The sequence below is a fragment of the Sorex fumeus genome, unplaced genomic scaffold, assembly GCF_029834395.1.
Source record: "Sorex fumeus unplaced genomic scaffold, SorFum_2.1 ptg000007l, whole genome shotgun sequence".
NCBI classification, from domain to species: domain Eukaryota; kingdom Metazoa; phylum Chordata; class Mammalia; order Eulipotyphla; family Soricidae; genus Sorex; species Sorex fumeus.
In genome coordinates, this window is record NW_026606064.1 from 27,969,823 (window position 1) to 27,988,813 (window position 18,991).

At 38.9% G+C, this 18,991-nt stretch overlaps 1 non-coding gene across 1 annotated transcript; it reads left to right on the forward strand.

Annotated features, from left to right (window-relative positions):
* The first annotated feature begins 17,022 nt into the window (after nt 1-17,022).
* LOC130016711 (U1 spliceosomal RNA) lies at nt 17,023-17,183 on the forward strand. The gene has a single exon (XR_008791257.1). It is a non-coding gene; the product is annotated as a U1 spliceosomal RNA (small nuclear RNA).
* The last annotated feature ends 1,808 nt before the right edge of the window (nt 17,184-18,991 follow it).

Genomic DNA, 18,991 nt, shown 5'->3' on the forward strand with positions numbered 1-18,991 from the left:
TCACACTTCTCTTACTGTCCCCATTGAGACTGTGGCCGATATGATTGGCCCTTTCTCAGCAGTCAGTAGTTTGTGTCCATCTAGACCTGGTGTTCAGCACACCTTCGTTCTTCCTCTCTTGCCAGCCCTCCCTACCCCACTTCTTTACCAGCCTGTTTGCTGAGGAGTAGCTGAACTGCTGTCAAGCAGAAGCGGGTACTCCACGGGGAATTGATCCCACAGATCATCACCACGAGGCTGACTTTGCTGTTGGCCATGCTGATAGACTGCAGGGCAGCGGACACCCCAGGGTCTGAATTCCTTTTGGATTATTCATGAGCACATACCATCCCTTCTGACAGTCACAGGAAAATCCCAGATCGAATTTTTCTCTTTCCCTGAGAAGGACCCTATCAATATCCATGGGGTCAAGTAGACTCACCACTTAGTGTTTTCTTACCTGGCCTGTGGGGTACTTGGAGGCCACTTAGAATTTGTCAGCCTGGATTAGGTTTCCTCCTACTGACTGTGTCCTAGGTGTGTGAGATGGTGGGTGAAGGAGGGGTTGAAGAGATCTCAAAATTATATAATGGTTGGGACAAACTAAGAACAAACTGTTCTCTTATCTTTCTTATTGCAACCTACCTGGCCCTTCAACTTTACATGCATAATTATACTTGAAAACACCCTCCTTCCAAACTATTTTGCAAACATCACTCTGCCTAGAATGCCTTGTGACTCTACCTTGCCTATCAATATAAGGTCTACTTACCTCTAGTAATGTATGCTTAAATTACAAATTTAGAAATTGTCTAAATTAGACATTGTCAAATTATTAAACTTAGAAATTGTCAAATTATTAAAATGAATAATAAACAGATTTAGGGTAATACCTAAAATCTTATGTTCTGTAACTTAATTTTATGTGATTTTTTTTAAATCACACATTTAAATAGTCACTTGATCCTTGAGAAAACTCAGTTCATTCAACTGCAAGATAGAAGCAGTAAGGGTATTTAACTCATGGATCTATTCACTGAGTTTTTGTTGAATTTCAGGTACTTTTATTTATACTCCTGTTTATATCTCATGATTTTAATTCCTGTAACCTAAACAAACACCTTGGGACTCAAAGAGCTCACTTTTTGTGGATAAATTAAGCATTAAATGAGATAATGGGAACTAACACTTGTTGAGGATTCAGAACAGAGTCTGGCAAGTAGCAAAATCTCAATTAAGGGTCTGTATACCCCTAAAAGTAATTTTGTAAAGTGCTTGTAATAGCTATCTCTCTTTCATGGAGAAGAATAATGGCTTAAGCAATTTGCCTAAGTCCAACTCTTAGGAAATAGCAAAGCCAGAATTTGAATGCCAGCAACTATTCCTTGTTGCATCTGGATCTAAATTTAAAATACTTAGCACAACACCTGGAGCAAATGTTTTGTCAAATCTATTATTCTCAGTCTCATTTTCATTATCCTATTATATTTTAAGCACAGTGAAGTGCTTATACTTCATTTAATGTGTTGCTTATATTCTTTTGCATAATTGAGCCAATTATATATCATGGCAGTTTCTTTTGCATAATTGTGCCAATTATATACCATGGTAGCACTTGTGAGTGCCCTGTGGCACCATTCATTTACTTGTATGCAAAATATTGCTTGATTTCTAGCAAACTCTGAATATACCATGAGAATATTTTGTATGCATGAGTGGTTTTTGCTACATTTGTTGTGGTAGAACAGTTAAAAAAAATCTGCTGCTCAAATTTAAAAAAAAAAATCAGAGAGGAACCTGTATATATAAAACCATTTTTTACTGAGGTATCAGGATCTGTAATACTGTTAATTAGAGTTTTTATGCATACAAAATTCCAACACCCATCGGCAGTGGGTGCCTGTTTCCCTCTTCCAATGTCCCAAGGGCTCCTTTCCAGACACCACACCTGCCACACTGACAGGTAAGCTCAATTCTATAAACAAAATCCCCAAAGGAATATAAATTTCAAGGTCACAATAAGAAAGTGTGAGAATGTGGAAAAGTCACAATTTAGTCACTGGTAACTCTGCATTTGCTGGCTGTGTGTGTTTGAGTGAATGCCTAGCCTGCTCTGAGCTTTCCTGCCTATTTTCAAAGTGAGAGGATTGCCCTCAGGTTATCACTCAGGTTCTTTTCAGCCCAGCACTCAAATGTGTGATTCAAGGTGTAGGTACAGAGTCTCATAAAGCTTTTCTTTAATCCAATTTTCCAGGGACAAGTTGCTAAAGAAAGGCTATTAGGCTAGAGGCAAAGAACATTCAGTAACATCTAGCACTGAATTCCATTGCAAATAGAAAACCAATAATGAATATTGAGCCTTTTTTTCAGGTGCCCTAAAAATAATTGGCCATGGATTTGCTTTCAGAATGCCAGGGTTTAACTGCTCATGTTGGGTATTCATATTTGAAGTTATTTTCGAGAGGATGGAGTGTACTCTGAGGGTAATTCATTTCCATAGAATCTATCTAAGATCCAATAAACTAAAGTGAGCATTTTGGAATACACAAAAGTCAAAGATTGTTTATCTAAAGGTAGCATTGAAGTTCAAATTTATGATGGAGCTTTGAGACATTTTTCCTTTGAGTCATGGATAAATAAGTGGATCTTCTCGACTAGAAAGACATAGTTATATTTGCAAATAAAAAGACATACTTTGAAGGAGAAAAGAGACTGTAGGGATTATTTGGTCTCTACCATTTCATTTTAGAAATAATGAAATTCACTTTCAGTAAACCTTATCCAGTAAAAGAGCTAATAGTAGTACCTGTATGGCGATTAAATGATATGACGTTTGTAAAATTACTTATCACAGTAGTTGACATGAAATTAATGCTTATTCAATAATAGTCCTTATTTATTATAATTTTTGCTTAATATTTTATACTTGCCTAAAGTCACATAGGCAGACTCAGCATTGTCAAATTTCCTCAAATTTGGAAGAATGTTATTTTTGCAATACCATTCATAAGCAAATATTTATTTGAGTATCTATGCACTTTCTTAAACACTGAAAATATAGTAGAGAGAAACCTAGATTTACAAAAATGTTGGCCCCTTAATGATAAGATTTTACTGGAGAAATTAGATAAATAATGTCATAAATAAATATATTTAATATGAAATATGGGAAAAGATAAAGCATAAAAGGGATAAGATGTTTGAGAAAGAATATAAAGATGCAATTTTAAATAGAAAATAGATAGTAATGGGCAACCTTTGCCATGTACTATCAAACTTTCACTTTTATTCCTGGAGGGATTATAACATAAGAGTTAACAGAAGGGCAAAGAAAAAGACTTAGAATGACTTCTAAACTTGAATATTTAGGTTCCTTGAACTGGAAAACTATCACTGTCACTGTCACTGTCATCCTGTTGTTCAATTTACTTGAGCGGGTGCCAGTAACGTCTCCATTCATCCCAGCCCTGAGATTTTCGCAGCCTCTCCTTACTCGTCTTTCCTAACGGTATTGGAAGCTCTTTCAGGGTCAGGGGAATGAGACCCATTATTGTTACTGTTTTTGGCATATCGAATACGCCATGGGTAGCTTGCCAGACTATGCCGTGAGGGTGAGATACTCTCTCGGTAGCTTGTCGGGATCTCCAACAGGCATATACACACACACACACACACACACACATATATATATATATATATATATATTTCCTCTATGATTTGTTGTCTACTGTATGAACTGAATCAAATATGATGTGGTACTTATGGAAAATGGGTAGCTAGTGTCTTATTATGTGTACAGGAATATGATCATTCATTTGTGAGGCTCGGCCCGAGCGTGTGGAAAACTATATAGAAAGTAAATGTGTGAGAGTGTAAGTGTATGCTTCTTACTGAGATCAAAGTATTTATTAGCTAACCCTTGCCATTATATTGTTTAGAGAGTTATATTATGCCAGATAAGAGGAGGGAGGGAAGGAAGGAAGGAAGGAAGGAAGGAAGGAAGGAAGGAAGGAAGGAAGGAGGGAGGGAGGGAGGGAGGGAGGGAGGGAGGGAGGGAGGGAGGGAGGGAGGGAGGGAGGGAGGGGAAGGGAGGGAGGGAGGGAGGAAGGAAGGAAGGAAGGAAGGAAGGAAGGAAGGAAGGAAGGAAGGAAGGGAAAAAGAAAGGGAGAGAGGGAAAGAGAGAGGAAGAAGGGGGAAGGAGGAAGAGAAGAAGTAATCTGCTGTGTTAGCAAATTACCCAAAAAACTATATTTTACCTGAGTTTTGGTGGATCAAGAATCCAAGCACAGCTTAGTCAAGTGTCTGTTATGGGCCTTACGTGCTCATCCCTTTTTATCTCCCCCCACACAGGTGTTAATTCACATGCTGATATGCCACCTCAGGAGAAGGGATCTTTGGGAGGTGATCAGAATGAAATAAAAGTGGGGGGGAGCCCTTAGTAATGGAAATAGTGACCTAAAGTTAAAAAAAAAAAACCAGTCTGCTGCTCTCTGCCTTGAATGGATTTAAGCAAGCTTTGGTGTGAAGCTGGGAAGAGATCCTCAGCAAAATTTATCAATGCTACCACCCAGGCTCAGACATCCCATCGTCAGAAGTATGAGAAAAAAATTTTCTGCTGTTGACTGATAAGTGACATAGTCTGGTACTTTGTTACAGCAGACCAAGTGGACCGCAATAATATCCTTGACTCCAGGCCTCACAGCCTTCTCAGCCAGGGCCATGGTCATCTCAAGGCCACATCAGGGGAAATCCACCTTCCAAGCTCATTCATATGATTGTTTTCCTGAGCTATTGGCCAGAGAGATGCATCCCTTGTTCTACATGTGTCTCCACAGGGCAGCTCAGAACTTAACAGCTGACTTTTCTTTCCTTGGAACGAGAGAAACAGACAATACCCTAGACTGAAGACATAGTCTTTCACATCTGAGTGTTGGGATGATCAATTTTGCATCTGCCCTGTGCTGTTTATTAGTAGGAATCCATGCTTCTAGCTCAAAACCAAAGGAAGAAAATGACACTGACCATCAGTTCCAGGAACTGGGAATCATTTGGGACTTCTTAGAGGCTAGACATACAAGTTCAGGAAATGCAACTAGTAATCCCAAATAAAGAGACATCATAGTTAAATACTGAACTAAAAGGTTAGAAGCTCCTGCTTTGCGAAAATGATCTGTATGAAGAGGCTATCGTAGACCTAAGACTAGCACTGACAGACTGGCTTCATTTCAATGACCAGAGAACCCACAGAGTGGTGAACTCCAGAACATACAACCAATTTCATGTCAAAGAGTTTCAACCAGTGGAATCTGACCAAGGAACTCAGAAAGGTAGAAGAACCCCAGCAATGACCACATTCTCATATCTAGAATCTGTCAATATGATACTTGACATGGCAAAAGACTTTGTGATTAGATGTGTGATTATGTTGATAGTATTGAGATAGGACAATTATCTTTCATTGAAAGTTGGCCCAATGTAGCCATGAAATCTTTGTAAAATCAGTGAAGAGATATGCAACAGAACGAGAGATGGGATGTGTCAAAAGCAGACACTGGAATATGGTGGTTACTGATTTTGAAAAAATTTTAGGAATCCTAAGTCAAGAAATTCCTTGTAGATGTTTTCAGGCACTGGAAAAGGAATATTTAGGGCTACGATGAAGAGCATATTTATATTACCAATTTGATTTTAACCTAATGAGACCCATTTTGGACTTCTGAGCTTTGGAATTGAAATATTATAGCATATTTTATTGTCTAAGTCATTATATCTATGATAATTTTTCATAGTTTTAGGAAGCTAATGCCATAATCGAGTTCTTTTCTCACTTAATGCACCTTGTATTTTGTCTTTAGGGTTTTTATTTTTATTTAATTTTTTTTTTGTCTTTTAAGTTTTTTGTTTTGTCATCAAAAATCAGATGGGCTGGACACGTAATGAGATTTGGAGATGACCACTGGATTAGAGCCGTTACCGACTGGATTCCACGGGACGTCAAAAGACCATGTGGCCGCCCACCTACCAGATGGTCAGACTCCTTGATCAAGATCCTGAATGATCATTTAGAGGCTCTTCGTGTTCCTAGAATGAACAGGCACCATTGGGGTACACTAGCACGTGACTGGGACAAATGGAGATGTTACTGGTGCCCGCTCGAGCAAATCGACGATTAATGGGAAGTCAAGTCATCAAGTTTTGTCTTTGGGCCATGCCAAGCCATGCTCAGGGTTTATTCCTGAATCTGTGCTCAGGGATCATTCCTGGGAGGGTTTGGGTCATCAAACATGGGGATGGATATCAAATCCAGTTTGGCTGTATAGAAGACAAGCATCTTACCTGCTGCACTATCACTCCAGACCCAGGTTTTTCTGATTATGACTGCTCTCCAACTTCATTTTTATCTTTAAAATATTTTTATTATAGAGCCCAGCAAGCTACCGAGAGTATCTCGCCCGCACGGCAGAGCCTGGCAAGCTACCCGTGATGTATTCGATATGCCAAACACAGTAACAACAAAAGTGTCCAGTGGAGATATTACTGGGCCCTCTCGAGCAAATCGATGAACAACGGGAGGACAGTGACAGTGACAACATTATTGTATAAGTAATATATAAGTACACTTTATATATAATACAGTAACATGTACATGGCTGGAGCGATAGCACAGCGGTAGGGCGTTTTGCCTTGCACGCAGCCAACATGGCCGACCCGAGTTCGATTCCTCAGCCCCTCTCGGAGAGCCCGGCAAGCTACCGAGAGTATTCGATATGCCAGACACAGTAACAACAAAGTCTCCAATGGAGACGTTACTGGGCCCGCTCGAGCAAATCGATGATCAACAGGAGGGCCTTATTTATTTTATTTAACATGTACATATATGTATACATATATATACATATATAACACAGTAAAAATAACACATAGAAATTCTCTATGATTCTTTCTTTCCAATCTGTCCTTCCCCAAGTTACTTATGTTTGGCAGCTTGGTGTATATCTTTCCAGACCACCTTCTGTTATCTTTCATTCAGAGATAAGATACATATCAATTTTATAATTAGCTCTTTTAACAAATACTTATTGTGTCAACATTAATTGCTAAGCACTCTTATAGGTGCTAGATCCCAATATATGCCTTTCTAGAACTTACACACATGTGAAACACACACCAGGCAGGGCAGATGCCACAGTGGGTATTAATGACTTGATGTGATCTGCCAGTCCCATGCTCTCTGCTATGATAGTCACTATATATATGCATATATATAAGAATATATATATGGGTGGCTATTGAGAGCTATAGAGCTCAAATGTGCTGTTAGTGGAAATACATATTGGATTTAGAAGGCTTAGCACAAATAAAGTGAATGTCAAATATCTTCCAGTTTTATTACAGTGATTGTATGACAATATTTACAATGTTTTTGTATCTCTAATGGGCTATATAAGGTATTTTATTAACTTTGTATTTCTTATTTTCCTTTCATAGTTGTGGTTGCAAAACACTAAAGTTACCAACTTATTATGTCTCTGCTGGAAGATGCGTGCTATATGCTTAGGAAAGGTCACACAACTGCTAATAAATAGACTACAGTAAAAGAATAAACAGAGGGATTAGTGAGGAGTCTCTTGCTTCTCCTGCATAGTACCTGGTAGGATGGGAAGGTTAAAGAGAGTCTAAGAAATACCCATACAATAGCTTTCACCACCTTCATTCTTCCTAAATGAATTAAAACAAACAAAAAATACATACAGAAGTTGAAAAAACAATATTAACTTGCATATGATCTACTTTTTTAATGTCAAAACTGTATAAAAGACAATAGATTTTAAGGTGCTCCTCTTTCTCAATCTTATCAGAATTTCAGTGGAATTAGACAAAGTTAGAGTCTATTCTTTAGGGTCCATCCAAGATAAATTCTTTAACAAGACTAGAGTCTTCATCACATTTAGTTTCCCTATACCGACAATGTCTCCTTACGGAGTCACAGTATTTTTGGTCCTAATGTACAAATAGCCATCACTCCTCTCTCCTGCAGAATCTTAATTACTTTTCCCTCAGCGCAGGCAATTTCCCCAGTGTAAGGGTTCACATCCAACGCCAGCATTCACTACCTCTTATCATTCATTTGTACAAGTCTATGAAATAGAACCTATGGAGTCTATCTCTCAGTGCCGCTGAAAAAAATAAATACAGAGAGAACATTTGTAAAGAAGTTTTTGAAACAATACCATGAAATAGATGAAAAAAGAGAGGAAGGAAAAAGGGAAGGAAGGAAGGAAGGAAGGAAGGAAGGAAGGAAGGAAGGAAGGAAGGAAGGAAGGAAGGAAGGAAGCAGACAGGAAAGAAGGAAAGACTGAAAGAAAAGGAAAGCAAAGAGAAGAAGAGAAAAGTGTCCAAAGGAAGACTGCTTCCTAAGTCTTTGGCTCATGTCAATGCCTTTCAGATCTTTTTGGCAAAGGATTATTGGTGTAACCATTTTAAGAATCACATATTGATTTTTCCATCGTGTTCTACAAAGCAACACAAATTCCTAACACTGGGACACTTGAGCAGGTATGTGAACCTCTAGCACACACATTCAGTTCTCCTTGTGTTGGATATATAAATCCACCCCAGTGACACCAAAAATTTTGCTACCATCATTAACTCATTAATGTTAATTCGGCAAACTGGCCTTTCTCTGAAATTTTTTTCTTTTTTTTTCTTTTTATTAGTGAAACATCATGAGGTACAGTTGTAGACTTGCAAATTTTTGTGCTTGGGTTTAAATTATACAATGATAAAATACCTTTCCCTCCACCAGTACCCATTTCCCACCACCACGGATCCCAGTATTCCTCCCACCCCCCATCCTGCCTCTGTGGCAGGGCATTCGCTTTTGTTCTCTCTCTCTTATTAGGTGTTGTGGTTTGCAAAAGAGGCAATGGGTGACAATTATGTTTGGTCTATAGTCTACTTTTAGCATGCTTCTCCCATCCTGGGAGGATCCTCCCAACACCCTTTATTTGGTGCTCCCTTCTCTATCTGAGCTCCCTTTTCCCCTAGCATGTGTGGCTGGCCTCCAAGCCATGGAGCAAAATTTCTGGTACTAATCTCTGCCATTCTTGGGTGTTAGTCTCCTATTTTGTTACTTTATGTTCCCCAGAAGAATGCAGTCTTTCTATGTCTATCCCTCTCTTTCTGGCTCATTTCCCTTAACATGATACTTTCTATGTAGTATTACTTATATGTAAATTTCATGACTTCATCTTTTCTAACAGCTACATAGTACCTCATTGTGTAAATGTACCAAAGTTTCTTTAACCAGTCATCTGTTCTTGGGAAGCTTCTGCATCTCTGAAATTTCTATGCTTAAAAATAGGTAGCACTCTAGCACTTGTCTCCTGTTGTTCATCGATTTGCTCAAGCGGGCCCAGTAACGACTCCATTGTGAGGCTTTGTTGTTACTGTGTTTGGCATATTGAATATGTTGTGGGCAGCTTACCAGGCTTTGCCGTGCAGGCGAGATACTCTCGGTAGCTTGCCGGGTTCTCCGAGAGGGGCGGAGTAATAGAACCTGGCTCTGCCAGGCCTGCTGCTCGCAAGGGAAACACCCTAACGCTGTGCTATCGCTCCAGTCAAAAAATAGGTAAATAGAGAGATTTTAAACAACAAATGTACTGCATAGAGATTATGTGTACATGTGTAATTAACTCTCTGGATATTAGCCAAGCAGCACAAAATGGAAGCTAAGCATCCACCATTCCCTTGTACTCTCAATCCCCTCAGGTCTTTCATGATAATAGTAACTTGTTTTACTGAGTTTTATTTTAGCAAGATTTACATTTTTTCATACATTGCTTCCTTCTCTATTAAGTTAGCATTATACACTATCGAATATATTGCACTTTTATATATTCCCATACAGATAGAATCTGTGTCTATATCAACATCGTTTATATCTATCTTCAGTGTTGTATACAGTAAGCAGTGCCTTGTTGTACATCAATTATTTAAAGGCTTTTTCAAAAACACTTTGACCACAGGCAATTTTACCTCAGGTGTTAACTTTAGCTTGATGTAAGTGCAAAATGCCACTCTGGTATCCCCAAGGCCCAAAAGGCCTCGTCATAAAGTAAGAAATTGTAGGTGTATGCCTGCTGAAAGTCTTCAGACCCCTCTAAGCATTGCTCTCTGATGAATCTATCAACTATATCTTTACCTGGTGCCTTTCAAGTAGGTATGAAAATCCTACATCCATTTTAGAATCGCCTAAGACCTCTGAATTTTGGAATAATAAAAAAAATGTCCAAAATAGGACCAAAGAGAGGCTAATAATGAATGTTCTTTTGATTCACTTGGGAAATGAATTGATGTCTTATCTCTAGAGGAAAAACACATGATGTTTTCCATCTGGCAAGGCTGTGGAAGAATAATGTTGTGGAAACAAGAGCCTATTCACTGGAACCATTGTGGCCCAGTCCAGCAGCAGGAGTGGTGAGTTTACATCACTCCACCCACTTACAAATGCTCAGATGTAAGAGTTCTGTTTACTGGCAAAGTATTTTCAAGCGACTCTTCTTTACCTCCCACTAAGTAAGTTTTGTCTCATAAGTGACTGAACATCATTATGTTATCTCAAATTTAGAGGATAGCCAAAGGTCCTCCAGTCTTGAAGTCAGACAACCTCTGATGAAGGTCTGGTCACTGGTTTGTGGTTAGCTTGCTTTGAGCTACATGTAATACTGTGTCCTGTCTCAGATATAAATATTAGGAAACATTTTCTCCTATAGTCAGAAATCCTAAAAAGAGCAAGAATGTGTCATATATGCAAAAAAGGTAGTTTGCTGATGTCATCAACAGTCCATATTTCTCATACTCTGAGATGCTGTTGCTTCTTTCTAAACTGATTGCCCTGTCGTCACAAAATGACAGTAACAGTGGTGTCATTACAGCCTGATCTAGAGACAAGAGAGGAACTGTTTCTTCTTGTCATCCTTTTCAAGAAGAGGAAACATTTCCCCAGTTTTGTCCCCCAACTTTAAGCATAGTTTATACCTTATTCTGTAGATAACAACCATGTTACACCATGCCCAATCCCTGTCAAAGACTGACTAACTGTCACAATTGGCATAATGAATGTAAATCACTGTCTGGAGGAGATTAATTCCTGGAGGGAACAAAAATGATGGCCTATTGTTAAGAAAGGAGAAAAAAATTAATTTGGGGCCAACAGCACAATGGGTTCTAACATCACTTATGGAACACAGACAGTGAAAAACCAGGTATATCATAGTTGTCATTACATACAACAGGAATGAAGAAGTTTTTTAGTTTTGTGGCATGGATAGACTGAATAAATATGCCCCACCCCCACAACCTCATGGCAAACGAATATGTTAAAATTCTAAACCCCAATGTGATGGTAGTAGGAAGTGGGCCTTTAGGTGATGATAAGGCTGTGAATGAGATGAGTGCTTTAATAGAAGAGATCCCAGAGAAAATTCTTGCTCCTTCTACCATGTAATATCATAATCGGAAGTTAGCCATCATGAACCAAAAGTCAGAGCCTGGACAGTGGCTTCCTAGGCTCCAGCATAATGAGAAATAAATGTTTAAGTCTCCCAACCTGTGATGTTTTTCAAAGCAGCACAAATGAACTAAAACATTTAAGAATCATAAAGTGTTTTTATATGACTTTATTTCATTTCTCTCATTTTTGAATTTCAGACATGAATCACATCACTGAGCAGTTAGTATATTCAGGCACTGCGCAAAGTATTTCCTGTGAATTTTCTCTTAATTTTTCACAACATCCCTGTGAAGTAATATTATCATCATTTGGGAGCAGGTGTTGGAGTGCATCCATGTATTCTTAGGTATTACTCCTGGACCTGCACTCAGTGATCAGTCCTGGCAGTGATTGAGGGACCATATATGATACCTGGGATGGAATCAGGGTCTTCAGTTTTCATGGCAATTACGTTTGCCCCTGTAGTATCTCTGGTCCATATTATTGTCATTTTACAGAAAAACAAAGATCAGAAAAGGTTCAATAACTTATCTGGATTTTTAAACTTAGCAATTAGAGGGGACAGGAGTGGAACCAGGTCAGTAAAATTTCAAAGGGATAGCCATTAGTCTTCCTGTTATCTCGATGCTGGGTTCTGGAGATAACGGTAGACTAAGTAGATATTGTTCTCGCTTTTATATGATCTGTGGTTAGTGATTGTAAAAGAAAAAATCGAGTACTCAACTTATATAAAATTCTATAGAAACAGTATTCTTTTTTCCCCTTCATTCTTTTTTATTAGAAAATATTACTCAGGAAAAAGAAGGAATAAAAAAGGGATTTAATTATAACAGATAATGAGTAAAAATATGTCCCCAAGGTGACTGTATTGAATCCTTAGCAAGGAGCAGGAGTTCTGCAAATGGACTGCAAAACTTTTCTGGGAAAGGTGGGGAAAGTTTCGTACTTTTGTCATATCAACAAAATTAGTGTAAGTAGAACAAAATGAGAAAGGAGAGAATGACATAGACGGTTTCAGAGAGCTAGGCAGGGCAGGTCCTCTGGGTCTTCAAAATCCCTTAAGAACATTTAATTATATTCTAGATATGTTCTAAAACTATTGAAACCTTCTAACCAGAAAACTAATGTGATTAAATTTGCTTCTTGAAGCTTGATCACTCAAATTATTGTTAAGAGAATTGATGGACTGGAAAAAGAGTAGATGTAATGAGATCAGTTGGAAGGTACTGCAGCCACCAGGAATGAAATGATGTATATGGTCACCAAGGAGGAGAGAATGGAAAAATTCAAGAAACAGTCTACAGGTAGATATGACAAGAATTTGATAGCATTGAAAATGATAATAAGAGAATAGGAGGAGGTGATGAGGATTTCCAGTTTCTGGTGCTTAGAACTGCATTCTAAAGATGAAGGCCACTAGAGGGAACACATATAAGAAGATAAAGCACCAGAGTTTTTCAGAGGGTACAGAGGGTAGGGCATTTGTTTTGCATACAGCTGACCTGGGTTCAATCTTTGACATCCCATATGTTCCCCCAAGCATACGAGAAATAATTCCTGAGCACAGAGCCAGGAATAATCCTTGTGCCTAGCCCAGGTGTGGATCCAAAACAAAACAAAACATAGATGATAAAGCTTTGGTTTGAAAAATAGTAAGTGAGAGATGTAAGAAAGTGAGGGATTGCATATACTGTCCAGAGTCAAAATACTTGTTGGAGGTATCCAGTTGGGCATATTTAGCACATTAATAATATTTATAGTCATGAGAAGGAGGGATTGTATTTTAAAAAAAAATTTAAGATAAGGGAAAATAGAGAGCCCAGACAGAATACAAAATGTAAAGGATGTTGAAAAGGAAGCATCAGAAAGCAAGAAGGAACACTAAAAAAGAGACACGTTAGCCAGGTCAAATATCTGATTCAGGAAGGAGGGAAGTTAGTTTTATTGCTCGTTGTTTAGGGTCATGTATAATAAAGCTGAAATTTACATATTAAAAAGACATATTGGTCAACACATTGGACTTTAAAAGACACACACCAGAGCATATAGTTATAAAATTCCAGTATATCCCAGTCCAAAAATTATATTCTAAAATCTTTTTAAGTAGTGAGAGAGGAATAAATAGAATGAACCATATAAAAAGATGAGAATTCAGAATAGCATGAGAGGAGCTGAGAGGTAATACAGTAGGTAGGGTGCTTGCTTTGCATGTGGTCATCTCCAGACCCCATATGCCTACCCCAGTCCTGCCAAGAGTGATCCCTGATCCCTGAGTGCAGAGCCAGAATAAGACCTGAGCACTGTTGAATGTGGTCAAAAAAAACAAACAAAAAAAATTAAAAGAAAAAAGCATGAGAATTCTGTAAAGAAACAGTTAACACCAAGCAACGAATAAATATTGCCTTTGAAAATTCCAAAAGAAAATACTTTCTAACTAGAGTTATAGTCATAGTGAATTAAAAGCAGAAGAAACGTTTACTCAAACGTTAAAAAGTTTCTATCGTCTGTTATAGGAAGTACTGAAGGATGTGACTTCAGAAAATGAAAGCAAAGTCAGAGTCCAAGAAATAGAAACAAAACAGAGAGAAGTGGAAACCTCTGAGTGGAGATCCCAAGGATGACAGTACTGCAGTTTAGAGACCGTCCTAGCAGACATTGCTGGAATGAGAACTTCAGGAGAGATCGAGGGAAAGAGGAAAGGCTTGAAGGTGAAGGGGAGTGTGTGAGAAAAACTGATAAACCTCCTCTTGAGACATAATTTTTCTGTTGCCATTGTTGTACCGGGGAGACATCCCTAACTGGGCTTTGTTTGGAGCAGATTGGGAGCAGCACTTTCACTTGGTATTGCTCTGATCCCATGTGGTTTGGAGTACCGAATTCAGGGTCTCCCACATGCAAGACACAACTCTATCATTGCCCCAGTCACCAATTTCTTTTGACAACATTCTTATGATGTTTCACAGGAAGAAAAAAATTGATTTTAAATGAGTAGCAGGTAGACAAAAACTGAAGTTATCCATTCTAGTGTTAAAGAGCAATTTTTAAAAAGGATAAAATTATGACTGTAATATGAATACAAATGAATCTGTGTCAAATATTTTATTTAACAAATTATTTTAGGAGAGAAACAGCAAAACATAAAAGCAAAACAAAGGGGACATTCAAAAAGTAAAATGATATACAGGGAATAATGAATTCTGAAATGAATTTATAAATAGAAGCAAATGGCATATTTACAGAGCAATAATCAACAGCATTCGTAGTACCTTTCTAGTGCTCTGGAAGAAGTCACAATCTCTGTAACTTAAAACAACAAGCATTTATAATATTGCAGTTCTGTAGTTCGGAAGTTTGTGTAGGCTCAGGGCTCAGTTGAGCTGTTGAAGTTCTGAAGACTAAGAATAAATTGTTCACTTGCTTGGACTTATGGAAGCTATAAGGAAGAATCTGAAGCAGATTCTTCATTAGAGTCTGTTTCAGACTTTTTTCCTGGTTGCTTCTGGTTCCATGCCCCTGTGGAAATGAGGGCCTGATTGTCCTTGCTAGTTGTCCTCTAGAATTGTGTCAGTAACAGAAAATGCCTCTCTGGTCCTTGCACATGGTCCCCTTCATCTTCAAAACCAGCAACTATATCTTAATCCCTGCTTGTGCTTTGAGTCTTTTCTCTTCTGACACTAACTAGAGAAACCCCTCTAATGGGCTCGTGCATTTAAGTTAGATGTACTCAACTAATATCCCTTTTCCTATGTAACAAATTATAGTCAAAGGAATCACATCTCATTCTCATGTTCTTCCCACACTTAATGGGAAAAGATGATAATCCTAGAACAAAGGTCAATGGAGAATTCTTACATTGTGCCTTCTGCAATTTCTGCAGTATTTCCCCATATACATCCAGTTGCATTTCTATAGAAAATAAGAATTTGCATTTTTGCCAGTTTTCTATAACTTACATAGAAGTTCTAACAATTTACAGTAGGGAATCAGCAGACAATGCCAAATCTGGAGATTATTATTTAGACTATAAGATAAATACAAAAAAAATAGCTAAAAGACTGCCTTTGAGAAGTGGGAATAGAGCAGTTGAAAGAACTTGAGCTGGGCCAGAGCGATAGCACAGTGGGTAGGGTATTTGCCTTGCATGTGGCCGACCTGGGTTCGATCCCCGTCATCCCATATGGTCCCCCAAGCACCACTAGGAGTAATTCCTGAGCGCAGAGCCAAGAATAACCCCTGAGCATCGCTGGGTGTGACCCAAAAAGTAAAAAAAAAAAAAAGAATTTGGGCTGCTGTATTTCATATGCAGATAATGACATAGAAAATCCTGGCTATAAAAAAAAAGAGAATGGAAATGGTAGGTTACCTACCTCAACTCCATCTAGTTCTTTAAGCTTTTACTTTACAAGATTTATTGTTAGGACTGAGAAATCCCGAACTATGGGGAAAATGGTCTATTGGTTAAACACATATTTCTACCATAATTATTCCTCAAATAAGACCCAGTTCCTAATTTCATTTACATTTTAAACTAGCCACCCAAGATGACAAGAAATAGAGAAAAGGAGGAGATTTTGATTTGGATATGGATTGGATATGGATTGGATGCACACTAGCACAGCGGTAGGGCATTCGCGTTGTGCAGCTGGCCCGGCAGAGCGGGTTCAATTCCTCCGCCCCTCTTGGAGAGCCCGGCAAGCTACCGAGGGTTTCTCGCTGACACGGCAAAGCCTGGCATGCTACTCGTGGCATATTCGATATGCCAAACACATTAACAAGTCTCACAACGGAGAGGTTACTGGACCCTCTGGAGAAAATCAATGAACAATGGGAGGACTGTGCTATAGTGCTACTTGTTATGACATATCTGCATATCAGGTGCTGAGATTGTAATGATACCTCATTTGATGCTATTATTAGTCCTATAAGGTCAAAGTACTGTTACCATGTGACATATGAAGAATCTGAGATGATCAAAGTGAATTATTAATTGATAACAAGATAAATAATATTAGTTACAATTAATTAAACACTAAAGTGGCAGGTACTGTGAATGGATTTTAGATAATAAGGATTATTTAGTCCCCTGTGAATGACTGAGTGATAGCACAGTGGTAGGGCATTTGCCTTGCACGGGGCCGGTCTGGCCAACACTTGTTCGATTCCTCTGCCCTCTCAGAGAGCCCAGCAAGCTACTGAGAGTATCTCGCCTGCACGGCAAAGCCTGGCAAGCTACCTGTGACATATTCGATGTGCCAAAAACAGTAACAAATCTCACGATGTAGATGTTACTGGGCCCTCTCAAGCAAATCAATGAACAGGAGGACAGTGACAGTGACAGTGACAGAATGACTGAGTGGGAACTAAAGGTTTTGATTCTCTTTCTATAGAAAGAAAATGAAAGCTCAGCATAGTTCAGGGGTTTGAGTTGGGTCTTCTAGTTGGGATTGAGTTTGTTGCTGCTATTCTCATTCCCTGAGAGTTGTGAAGCCAGCTTTCTTTCAAAGAAGCCCCCTGAATGAAAAATACCTATACTCACCTAGCAGGGGAGATACCGTGATCATGAAGGTGGTTTTCCCAGAGTAAGGTTTATCCACTACACTCTGGACATATGAACCCCTGTGATTTTCCAAAATGCGGGAAATTCACAGCATAACTTGTGGTAGTGGGGGACTGTGTTCATGATCACCCTGATGAAGAAAAAATTTTAAAAACTTTTTAAAAAGAAAAGAAAAAGACCCTTATAATACCTCTATATTGACCTGTATACCCATTTCTTGGTTGGGATTGATAATTGTTATTTTAACTTGTTTTTGAAGAATAAACAAAGATTGTGAAGACAAGGGGTCACACCCACCAACTGGCCCCCTGGCGCCATGTTATCCCATCAACGGCCAAGACTCAGAGACTGTAAAACCCAGCTCCCGGGAGTGCACGGCCACATTTGCGGCTGTGCAACATCTTATTATCTCATTCCTACTTTGGACAAACTGGCAGGCTACCAAATGTAATGTACCAAATGTGCCTGCTCACATGGCAGAGTCTGGCAAACTCCCCGTGGTGTACCCAATATGCCAAATACCAGTAACAATGATGGATCTCAATCTCCTAACCCTGAAAGAGCCTTAAATCTGGCACTTTAAAAAATCTCAGGGCTAGGATGAAGGAGACATTACTGGGGCCTGCTCGAGGCAATCGACGAACAACAGGATGGTCGTGATCGTGATCATGATCTTGTGAAGACAAGGTATAATGTCTATCATAGGCAATTGCTGTTTTTCCCTATGTGGAATCTTTACCCATTTATTCTGGCAATAATATCCTGATTTCTGTTGGAAAACCACTCCTCTACAATTAAGGTGGATGTTACATGATTGAGCTAATCCAGTTGGGATGTTCTATCCTTCTACCCACAGGGGTTGATACAGCTATGGTTTCCCAATTCAAGTCAGGTCAATAAGAATATGATGAAAGATTTTTACTTGGTTTCTTGCTAAAATTTTATGAAGAATTTTTATTGAGAATCAGAAGCACTTTTTCTGACAGTCTTAATAAAAACCATAGAATGTGGTTATAACTGTGCTTAAGGACATAGTGACCATAATTAAGGGGGGAAAATGAAGAATAAGAACCTCCCTAGAAGAAGTGAAGCCAAGAAAAGGAAACCAAATTCTTTTTTTTTTCTTTTTGGGTCACACCCGGAAATGCACAGGGGTTATTCCTGGCTCTGCACTCAGGAATTACCCCTGGCAATGCTCAGGGGACCATATAGGATGCTGGGAATAGAACCCAGGTCGTCTGCGTGCAAGGCAAACGCCCTACCCACTGTGCTATTGCTCCACCCCCAAAACCAAATTCTTAAGACAATGTTGAATGTCTCGATTCAGCTTTACATGGTGTCCCAAATATTAAATAAACCTCTGTCATTTCAGGTGGATACTTATTTCTCAGTCATAATCTAGAAAGCTCTCAGTTCAGGATTACCTAGAAACATAAAGAAAGAAGGAAAAAGGAAGAAAAACATAACAATGCAAGAGGAATAAACCAGGTATTAGTAGGAGGAAGCAGGAACCTTCAAAGATGTTCTTTATTTTCTACTAATGGGAAAATTTTAATTTACTGCAAAATATTTCTTAAAATTTACTTAGGTGTATAGAAGAAGTTGAGCTAGAGGGATAGCACAGTGGGTAGGGCATTTTCCTTGCACGCGGCCGACCCGGGTTCAATTCATGTGTCCCTCTCAGAGACCCCAGCAAGGTACTGAGAATATCCTGCCCACACCATAGATCCTGACAAGCTCCCCATGGCATATTCGATATGCTCACAATGGAGACATTACTGGTGCCTGCTCAAGCAAATTGATGAACAACGGGAGGACAGCGCTACAGTATAGAGGAAACTGAAGATAAGAGTAGACTTCCCAAAGTCATCAGTATTATTCCTCCATTTCTACAATTATGCTTACTGAATAGCTATTTGTGTCAAGTATTGTCCTAGGTG